An 11,580-nucleotide genomic window follows, 5' to 3' on the forward strand; every position below is an offset into this window, starting at 1 on the left:
GGACGAAATCAACGCCCAGGTTCCTATTTTGCCCGGAAGCATCCAGAACACACGAGAAGGACCAGAGGGGGCACGGGCCCTCAGGACCATAGGCCGGCGCGGCCCAGGCCCTGGCCGCGCCGCCCTATAGTGTCGGCGCCCCTTCGACCTTCTGACGCCGCCTCTTCGCCTATTTAAGCCTCCTCGACCTAAAACCTCGATAGGGAAAAGCCACGGTACGAGAAACCTTTCCAGAGCCGCCGCCACCGCGAAGCCAAGATCTGGGGGACAGGAGTCTCTGTTCCGGCACGCCGCCGGAACGGGGAAGTGCCCCCGGAAGGCTCCTCCATCGACACCGCTGCCATCTCCACCGCCATCTTCATCACCGCTGCTGCTCCCATGAGGAGGGAGTAGTTCTCCATCGAGGCTCGGGGCTGTACCGGTAGCTATGTGGTTCATCTCTCTCCTATGTACTTCAATACAATAATCTCATGAGCTGCCTTACATGATTGAGATTCATATGATGATGCTTGTAATCTAGATGTCATTATGCTAGTCAAGTGAATTTTACTTATGTGATCTCCGGAGACTCCTTGTCCCACGTGTGTAAAGGTGACAGTGTGTGCACCGTGTGGGTCTCTTAGGCTATATTTCACAGAATACTTATTCACTGTTATGAATGGCATAGTGAAGTGCTTATTTATATCTCTTTATGATTACAATGTGTTTGTATCACAATTTATCTATGTGCTACTCTAGCAATGTTATTAAAGTAGTTTTATTCCTCCTGCACGGTGTAATGGTGACAGTGTGTGCATCCGTGTTAATACTTGGTTTATGCTATGATTATGATCTCTTGTAGATTATGAAGTTAACTATTGCTATGATGGTATCGATGTGTTCTATGCCTCCTTTCTTAGCATGAAGGTGACAGTGTGCATGCTACGTTAGTACTTGGTTTAGTCGAGTTGATCTATCTTACACTCTAAGGTTATTTAAATATGAACATTGAATTGTGGAGCTTGTTAACTCCGGCATTGAGGGTTCGTGTAATCCTACGCAATGTGTTCATCATCCAACAAGAGAGTGTAGAGTATGCATTTATCTATTCTGTTATGTGATCAATGTTGAGAGTGTCCACTAGTGAAAGTGTAATCCCTAGGCCTTGTTCCTAAATACTGCTATCGCTGCTTGTTTACTGTTTTACTGCGTTACTACTGCTGCAATACTACCACCATCAACTACACGCCAGCAAGCTATTTTCTGGCACCGTTGCTACTGCTCATATAATTCATACCACCTGTATTTCACTATCTCTTCGCCAAACTAGTGCACCTATTAGGTGTGTTGGGGACACAAGAGACTTCTTGCTTTGTGGTTGCAGGGTTGCATGAGAGGGATATCTTTGACCTCTTCCTCCCTGAGTTCGATAAACCTTGGGTGATCCACTTAAGGGAAACTTGCTGCTGTTCTACAAACCTCTGCTCTTGGAGGCCCAACACTGTCTACAGGAAAAGGAGGGGGCGTAGACATCACTCACGGAGGAACTCGACGAGCGCGCTTTCCTATGCGAGGTCCATGTCTGTCTCAATGGACGTTGTCTTTTTCGGGTCTGTCGGGTGAATCTGCACCTCCTTAGAATTTTTCTCAGTGTTGAAAGTTGATTCTTTGTTTGGCCTTCCTACATCTGGCAACACATCATAGTCAGTCGTGAGCCTTGACGCCATGTACTCTGCTTGCATCCCGAAAGTTTCTGACAGTCGATGAAAATCCTTATCACACTTATCGGCTAGCGCAAAGCTTCCTTTGACTGTGATTGGTCCCTTAGGTCCAGGCATCCTCCATAACAGGTACGTATAATGTGGTACCGCCATAAACCTAGCATATGCTGGGCGCCCCAACAAAGCGTGGTATTGTGATGGGAAATCCACGACTTCAAATTCCAGCTTCTCTATCCTGTAGTTTTCTCGAGTCCCAAACTGAACGTCGAGATTAATCTTCCCTAGCGGATAACTTGGCTTCTCTGGTGTGATACCGTGGAATCGCGTGTCGGTTGGTTTCAGGTTTGCTAGGGATATGTTCATTTTCCTTAGTGTATCTGCATACACAAGGTTTAAACTGCTGCCGCCATCTATGAACACTCGAGATACGTCGAATCCTGCAATTACTGCAGGTAAGATAAGTGCTGATTGCCCTGGTCGAGGAACTTGCTTTGGATGATCCGCTATTGTGAATCCAATATCTTGCCCTGACCAATTTAGATATTCAACCGTTGGTGGAGGCATTTTCTCTGCCATGAACACCTGTCGCGAGATTACTTTCTGAGCTCGATTGGATGGCCTGCCTTTCTGAATCATCGAGACCGCTCCGTTGGAATTGGGATCAACATAAGGCGGTGGTGCAGGTGCTACCGCAATTCTGAGCTGATGTCGATTATCATCCGTAATTGCGGGAGGAGGTGGCAAGTGAATCTCACTCCTGGGTCCTTGAGGATTTCTGTGTGCTGCCTGGGCATTGGCATGCCCTGCCCACCTTAACATTGCATGGAAATTTCGGCAATCCTTCTGCAAGTGTCCTGACTGTCTTTTTCCGTTATTGTCGAGATAAAAATGCATCTGACATGGCCCGTTCATCATCTCCTCGGGAGACACGAAAGGCCTCTGAAACCTCGACCCGGTATTTTGCCTGTTGTTTCGAGAATCATCTCTATTGTCGCCTCGCTGCTCGTTGCTCCTCTGGTAATCATCTCCATTGTTTCCTCCGGCGCTTGCTCGGAAGCCAGCCGAAATTTGCCCAGGGGCATCATAGCCCGAGTACTGCCGAGGAAATCGTCGCCTATTTTGATAATTTCGGCCGCGGTCTTCCTCTGGTGACCTATGCCGTTTGTTGTGAACAACATCTTCTCCATCTGCCCATCTATTTGCTATCTCCATCAATGCGGATACTGTCTTTGGATTGATTCTCCCCAAATCCTCGACAAAATCTCCTCGCCTGATTCCTGTGACAAACGCATCTATCGCTCTTTCGTCAGATATATTCTCTGCCGAGTTTTTAATGATATTCCACCTTTGGATATATTTCCTCATTGATTCGTCTGGCTTCTGTCGACACGCCCTCAATTCCTCTAGCGATGCGGGTTTTTTGCAGGTGGACCGGAAATTCTTGACGAATATGTCCTCGAAGCTATCCCAACTGTCGATAGATCCTGGAGGAAGCTTCTTAATCCAAGATCGCGCGGCTCCACTTAAATGCACCTGGATGCTTTGCATAGCTGTTGCTCTGGTCCCTCATGTGAGCTTCACCGTCTCGAGGTAATCAACTAGCCAATCCTCTGGATCTTGTAGGCCGTCAAATTTCTTGAAGTTATCAGGCAACTTAAATCCCGAAGGGACTCGAGTTTTTCGGACTCTTGATACGTCTCCGGCGTATCGATAATTTCTTATGTTCCATGCCACATTATTGATGATACCGACATGTTTTGTTCACATTTTATGTCATATTTATGCGTTTTCCGGAACTAACCTATTGACGAGATGCCGAAAGGCCAGTTGCTATTTTCTGCTGTTTTTGGTTTCAGAAATCCTAGTAAGGAAATATTTTCGGAATCGGACGAAATCAACACCGAAAGTCTTAGAATTCCCGGAAGCTTCCGGAACACCGAAGGAGAGTCGGAGGCGGGCAGCAGGGGGCCCACACCATAAGGCGGCGCGGGTGGCCCCCTGGCCGCGCCAGCCTATGGTGTGGGGGCCCCAGCCGCCTCCTTGCGCCGCCTCTCCGCCTATATATTCGTCCCTGACCTAAAAACATCGACCAGTTCGATGAAAACAGAGAAAACCATCCAGAGCCGCCGCCATCGCGAAAGTCCAATTCGGGGGACAGAACTCTCTGTGCCGGCACCCTGCCGGGACGGGGAAGTGCCCCCGGAAGGCTCCTCCATCGACACCACCGCCATCTCCATCAACGCTGCTGTCTCCCATGAGAAGGGAGTAGTTCTCCATCGAGGCTCAGGGCTGTACCGGTAGCTATGTGGTTTATCTCTCTCCCATGTACCTCAATACAATAGTCTCATGAGCTGCTTTACATGATTGAGATTCATATGAGTTTTGTATCACAATTTATCTATGTGCTACTCTAGTGATGTTATTAAAGTAGTTTTATTCCTCCTGCACGGTGTAATGGTGACAGTGTGTGCATCCGTGTTAGTACTTGGCGTAGGCTATGATTATGATCTCTTGTAGATTATGAAGTTAACTATTGCTATGATGGTATTGATGTGATCTATTCCTCCTACATAGTGTGAAGGTGACAGTGTGCATGCTATGTTAGTACTTGGTTCAGTTGTGTTGATCTATCTTACACTCTAAGGTTATTTAAATATGAACATTGAATTGTGGAGCTTGTTAACTCCGGCATTGAGGGTTCGTGTAATCCTACGCAATGTGTTCATCATCCAACAAGAGAGTGTAGAGTATGCATTTATCTATTCTGTTATGTGATCAAAGTTGAGAGTGTCCACTAGTGAAAGTATGATCCCTAGGCCTTGTCCCTAAATACTGCTATTGCTGCTTGTTTATTGTTTTACTGCGTTACTACTGCTGCGTTACTACTGCTGCGTTACTACTGCTTGTTTACTGTCCTGGGCAAAGCACTTTTCTGGTGCCGTTGCTACTACTTATTTATACCACCTGTATTTCACTATCTCTTCGCCGAACTAGTGCACCTATTAGGTGTGTTGGGGACACAAGAGACTTCTTGCTTTGTGGTTGCAGGGTTGCTTGAGAGGGATATCTTTGACCTCTTCCTCCCTGAGTTCGATAAACCTTGGGTGATCCACTTAAGGGAAAACTTGCTGCTGTTCTACAAACCTCTGCTCTTGGAGGCCCAACACTGTCTACAGGAAAAGGAGGGGGGCGTAGACATCAACTCTCCTTGTGAAGCATGGCAAACCGCACATATCCTCGTCGTTTAAGTCTGGGGAATGCCGATGTTCCCTTCTACTTTGCCGTGCTCTGTCCACCCTTGCTTGTGCTGCTGTGTCTCTTGCTCCACTTGTTCCTTCGGGAGCTGCTGCTGCCGCAGGTCGTGGACTATTTTGCCTTGCTGTTCCTTCGGGAGGTGTTGATGCAAACGCCGTTCCCATGGCTCCAACTCCTGCCATTGCCATGTTGTACAATGCCTCCCTTGGATCTCCTGGAGGTGGCCTGGATGCAAGGATAAAAGCCTGTGTCGCCATATACCCAGCTTCTGGTGTTTTGGGGATGATGTTCCCTCTCGTGTCTATCGACATAAAAGACATGTCGAGATTTCGAACCAAGTGCTCTCTTTCTCCTTCAGGTATGTTTTGCAACCTTGATCTTGCTCTATTTCGAGCTTCCCTGTGGCTATCTCCTGAAGTTCCAGATTGTCGACTCAGTTCTGCCCTTCGCCTGGTTGATGCAGAGGCTGCATCCTTTCTTCGTTCAGAGCAGCTCTCTATTTTTCCAATTCCCTTGCAGCTCGTGCGAGCCTATATTGATATGCTTGCAACTCTTCTGGTGTGGCTGTTGTGGCCATTGGTTCTGAGCCATCCATAGCTCTTGCGGCTCTATCCCATGCTGCTTGTGGGAGTTGAACTCTATCACGATGCTCAGGTCTGATATATTTGTTGCCTAGACCTCGTCGCAAATCAGAGGGATCGACGTATGGATTTCCCAAATCGTCGAAAGCCTCAGATGTTTCCTCCTGATCACGGCTTGGCTCTCCGATGGCATAAATCTGATGGTATTTTGTGTTCAGATCTGTGCTAGGTTTGGTGACACCATCATAAAGATTGGTGAAGACCTTGCCACTGTAGTGAATTTGTCGATGAAGTTGAAGCTGTCGACACTGCTTGAGTCATCGCTTATATAGGAGTCCGCGGATGACTCGAAGGACATGTCGCAGAAGATCTTGGCGAGATTTTCGCTTGCCCTGGTGCTGATGAAGCGTGGCGATGAAGTATCCTCTTCGCCTGACTCGATTGACGATGTTGAGTTCGAAAAATCGGAATCGACCGCCGATAATCCCGACGAGATCGGAATTTCGAGACGATACACTCCCTCTTTCTCGACGCGAAAGTGGAATCTTCTGAACGTCATCTCCATAGGCTCCTCCAGATACGCATATGCATCCAAACGGGAGGGCGGGTGAGGAACAAAATCGACAGGACCCGTTGCGATCTGTTTACCTCGATCCATCGTGTTGCTTGCTGTTGATGAAGTCGACGATCTTGAACGTGCCATCGAGATCAGATCCTTGATGCCTCTAATTCCCACAGACGGCGCCAATTGACAAGGGATTAACTTGTCAATGCCTACGGGTTGTAGACTAGGGTTTAGTTGGAAGTAGAGGGCAAGTAGATCTCGAAGGTTTCAGCCGAAAAGTACTCGACGATTATGAAAACTAGGGTTTGTGAGACAATGATTCGATGCTTTCTTTGTCCCTCGACTCCCCCTTATATAGGAGGTGCAGCCGAGGGATTCGTATTGTACAAGTTACAGAGTCCGGGAGGGTTTCCAACTCATCCCGCAAGATTACAAATATTATCTCCTAATACAACTCTAGCTTTCCTTAATAACAACTTGGGCTTCCGATTCTTCTTATTCTTCGAGTCGTGGGCCTTCAGTAAACCCCGGGTACTATCTTCGGCAGGCCCATTGGGGGTGCCTATGTCAGCGGCGGTGATACCAAAATTCAGTGGTGGTGCTGCAAGAAAGTCACAGTGCTGCCAGCTAGAGTTTGAATGTTGTTGGTGATGCGCCGAAGAGGAGTAGATGACAATGCTACAATTGTGTAAAACTTTTGCTACAAATGATTTATGGTTTCATTTCTTTAGTTTACAATTGTTGCTACAAGATCTCCGATGAGGTCTCCGGTGAAGTCGGTTTCAACTTCAATAGCACGAAATTTTGCTACGAGGTGCGAGCCCCGGCGAAGTATGGTGCTCCGGCAACTCCCCTTCTGTTTTTAGTAGAATCGTTTTTCCTGCTTCAATGGTACAAACGCAGGAGCTTTTTTGCTGTGATGAGTAAAGTTTGAATGAGTCTCCGGAAACTCCCTTTCTGTTTTTAGTCGAACCGTCTTTTGCTTTATGAAGCAAAAGCGGGAGGTTTTTTTGCTGCGACGGTTGAGCGTGTAGATTTTCGCGGGTTCCAAACAAAAAGAAAAAACAGTAACAACAGTACCTAGCGTTCTTCTTCTCAGAGCATCTCCAACGGGGAAACACACTTCGGACGCCGAAAATGTCCGCGCACGTCCGTTTGTGTCGGCCCAGATGGTCGAAATCAACCGCGCGTCTGATTGCATCGGGGGTGGATCCAGCAGCACGACGCATTTTTTCTTCTATTTTGCACTTTTATAACATGAAAACATAATTTACATAGTAAAAGAAAGGAAAATAAAAACCCTAAGAACGCATGCGTCTACTTATTCTCGTCATCGCTGTCGATCACGATGAGCTCCTGTACCACCCACGGCCAGTTGGGAAGCGGTGGAACATACACCGGTGCCACCGACGGTGCTGGAGGTGGAGGAGCCCAGGCTGGTGGTAGAGGTGGAGCAGCCAACGCCGGTGCTGGAGGTGTAGGCCCGGATGGGTTGTACGGCGGAGGTGGAGGTGGCGGTTGAACCGGTGGCGTGGCCGAGTCCTGGAGCGCCAGTTGTAGGGCTTCTTCCTCCGTGAGGCCCGGCGGCATGATGCCAGTGGTGTACTGGGGCAGCGGCGGCCACACCGGTCGGTCCACCTCCGACACGAGGACGCCGAGCCTCGCGATCTCTGATACGTCTCAAACGTATCTATAATTTATTATGTTACATGCTAGTTTTATGACAATACTCACATGTTTTATATACACTTTACATCATTATTATGAATTTTCCGACACTAACCTATTAACAAGATGCTGAAGCGCCAGTTCCTATTTTCTGCTGTTTTTGGTTTCAGAAATCCTACACAGGAAATATTCTCGGAATTGGACGAAACAAAATCCCAAGGTCTTATTTTCCACGGAGCTTTCCAGAAGACCGAAGGAGATACGAAGTGGGGCCACGAGGTGGCGACACCACAAGGCGGCGCGGCCAAGGAGGGGCCCGCGCCGCCCTATGGTGTGGGCCCCTCGTGCCTCTCCCGACTCTGCCCTTCCGCCTACTTATACTCTCCATCGCGAAAACCCTATTACCGAGAGCCACGATACGAGAAAAGTTCCAGAGACGCCGCCGCCGCCAATCCCATCTCGGGGGATTCAGGAGATCGCCTCCGGCACCCTGCCGGAGAGGGGAATCACCACTCAGAGGACTCTACATCACCATGATCGCCTCCGGACTGATGTGTGAGTAGTTCATCCTTGGACTATGGGTCCATAGCAGTAGCTAGATGGTTGTCTTCTCCTCATGTGCTATCATGTTTAGATCTTGTGAGCTGCCTATCATGATCAAGATCATCTATTTGTAATGCTACATGTTGTGTTTGTTGGGATCCGATGAATATGGAATACTATGTCAAGTTGATTATCAATCTATCATATATGTGTTGTTTATGATCTTGCATGCTCTCCGTTGCTAGTAGAGGCTCTGGCCAAGTTGATACTTGTGACTCCAAGAGGGAGTATTTATGCTCGATAGTGGGTTCATGCCTCCATTGAATCTGGGATAGTGACAGAAAGTTCTAAGGTTGTGGATGTGTTGTTGCCACTAGGGATAAAACATCGATGCTTTGTCTAAGGATATTTGTGTTGATTACATTACGCACCATACTTAATGCAATTGTCTGTTGTTTGCAACTTAATACTGGAAGGGGTGCGGATGCTAACCCGAATGTGGACTTTTTAGGCATAGATGCATGCTGGATAGCGGTCTATGTAATTTGTCGTAATGCCCTAAGTAAATCTCATATTAGTCATCATGATATGTATGTGCATTCTTATGCCCTCTCTATTTGTCAATTGCCCAACTGTAATTTGTTCACCCAACATGCTATTTCTTATTGGAGAGACACCACTAGTGAACTGTGGACCCTGGTCCATTCTTTTACATCTGAAGTACAATCTACTGCAAACATTGTTCTCTACTGTTCTTTGCAAACAAACATCATTTTCCATACCACACGTTTAATCCTTTGTTTACAGCAAGCCGGTGAGATTGACAACCTCACTGTTAAGTTGGGGCAAAGTATTTTGATTGTGTTGTGCAGGTTCCACCTTGGCGCCGGAATCCCTGGGGTTGCGCCGCACTACACTCCTTCACCAACAACCTTCACGTGGCCATCATCTCCTACTGGTTCGATAACCTTGGTTTCTTACTGAGGGAAAACTTGCTGCTGTACGCATCACACCTTCCTCTTGGGGTTCCCAACGGACGTGTGCTTCACGCGTTATCAAGCTCTTTTTCTGGCGCCGTTGCCGGGGAGATCAAGACACGCTGCAAGGGGAGTCTCTCACATCCAATCTCTTTACTTTTTTATTGTCTTGCTTTACTTTATTTTATTTTCTGTTTTGTTTGCTTTCTCTATATCAAAAACACAAAAAAACTAGTTACTTGCTTTACTTTATTTACTGTCTTGCTTGCTTTCTTTATATTAAAAATACAAAAAAATTAGTTACTTGCATTTACTTTATTTAGTTTGCTTTATTTACTACTGCTAAAATGGGTACACCTAAGAACACTAAGTTGTGTGACTTCACAAGCACAAATAATAATGATTTCCTATGCACACCTATTGCTCCACCTGCTGCTACAGCAGAATTTTATGAAATTAAACCTGCTTTACTAAATCTTGTTATGAGAGAGCAATTTTCTGGTGTTAGTTCTGATGATGCTGCTGCCCATCTTAATAATTTTGTTGAACTTTGTGAAATGCAAAAGTATAAGGATGTAGATGGGGACATTATAAAACTGAAATTGTTTCCTTTCTCCTTAAGAGGAAGAGCTAAAGATTGGTTGCTATCTTTGCCTAAAAATAGTATTGATTCATGGACTAAATGTAAGGATGCTTTCATTGGTAGATATTATCCTCCCGCTAAAATTATATCTTTGAGAAGTAGCATAATGAATTTTAAGCAATTGGATAATGAACATGTTGCCCAATTATGGGAAAGAATGAAATCTTTGGTAAAGAATTGCCCTACCCATGGACTGACTACTTGGATGATCATCCAAACCTTTTATGCAGGATTGAATTTTTCTTCGCGGAACCTATTGGATTCAACTGCTGGAGGTACTTTTATGTCCATCACTTTGGGCGCCGCAACAAAGCTTCTTGATAATATGATGATCAACTACTCTGAATGGCACACTGAAAGGGCTCCACAAGGTAAGAAGGTAAATTCTGTTGAAGAAACCTCCTCCTTGAGTGATAAGATTGATGTTATTATGTCTATGCTTGTTAATGGTAGATCTAATGTTGATCCTAATAATGTTCCTTTAGCTTCATTGGTTGCTCAAGAAGAGCATGTTGATGTGAACTTCATTAAAAATAATAATTTCAACAACAATGCTTATAGGAATAATTCTGGTAACAACTATAGGCCATATCCTTCTAATAATAGTAACGGTTATGGTAATTCTTACAACAATAATAGGAGTGTACCCTCTGGTCTTGAAGCCATGCTTAAAGAATTTATTAGTACACAAACTGCTTTTAACAAATCTGTTGAAGAAGAGCTTGGTAAAATTGATGTTCATGCTTCTAAGGTTGATAGTCTTGCTGCTGATGTTGATCTTTTGAAACTGAAAGTTATGCCTAATGAAACTAAAGATATTAAGTCATTTTCTACAGAAAACGCTATCCAAGTTCGAATTAATGAAAATATTAGATTGATGGCTGAATTGCATGCTAGGTGGGAAAAAGAAGAAAAATTTGCTAAAGAGAACAATGTAGCTAAAGTTTGGACTATTACCACCACTAGTAATGTTGATGCTTCACATGTTGCTAAACCTCCTACTATTAATGGTAAAATAATTGGTGTTGGCAATGTTTCTACTCCTAATGCAAAGCGTGCAAAACTGCCTGAAACTGCTAAAACTACTGAAATTGTTTGTGATAAAAGTGATGAAATTTTTCAAAATATTGGGGACAATGATCCCATTGCTTTAGATCATAATGGTTTAGATTTTGATGATTGTCATATCTCTGAAGTTATTAAGTTCTTGCAAAAACTTGCTAGAAGTCCTAATGCTAGTGCTATAAATTTGGCCTTTACAAAACATAGTACAAATGCTCTCATTAAAGCTAGAGAAGATAAATTAAAACTTGAAACTTCTATTCCTAGGAAGTTGGAAGATGGTTGGGAGCCCATCATTAAGATGAAGGTCAATGATTTTGATTGTAATGCTTTATGTGATCTTGGTGCAAGTATTTCTGTTATGCCTAATAAACTCTATGATATGCTTGACTTGCTGATGACCCACAAGTATAGGGGATCGCGATAGTCTTCGAGGGTAGTATAACCCAAATTTATTGATTCAACACAAGGGGAGGTAAAGAATACTTATAAGCCTTAACAACTGAGTTGTCAATTCAGCTGCACCTGGAAAAGCACTAGTAACAGGGGTGATGTGAATGTAGCATTAATATGAGAGCAATAGTAA

Source organism: Lolium perenne, chromosome 7 (genome assembly GCF_019359855.2).
Source record: "Lolium perenne isolate Kyuss_39 chromosome 7, Kyuss_2.0, whole genome shotgun sequence".
NCBI lineage: Eukaryota > Viridiplantae > Streptophyta > Magnoliopsida > Poales > Poaceae > Lolium > Lolium perenne.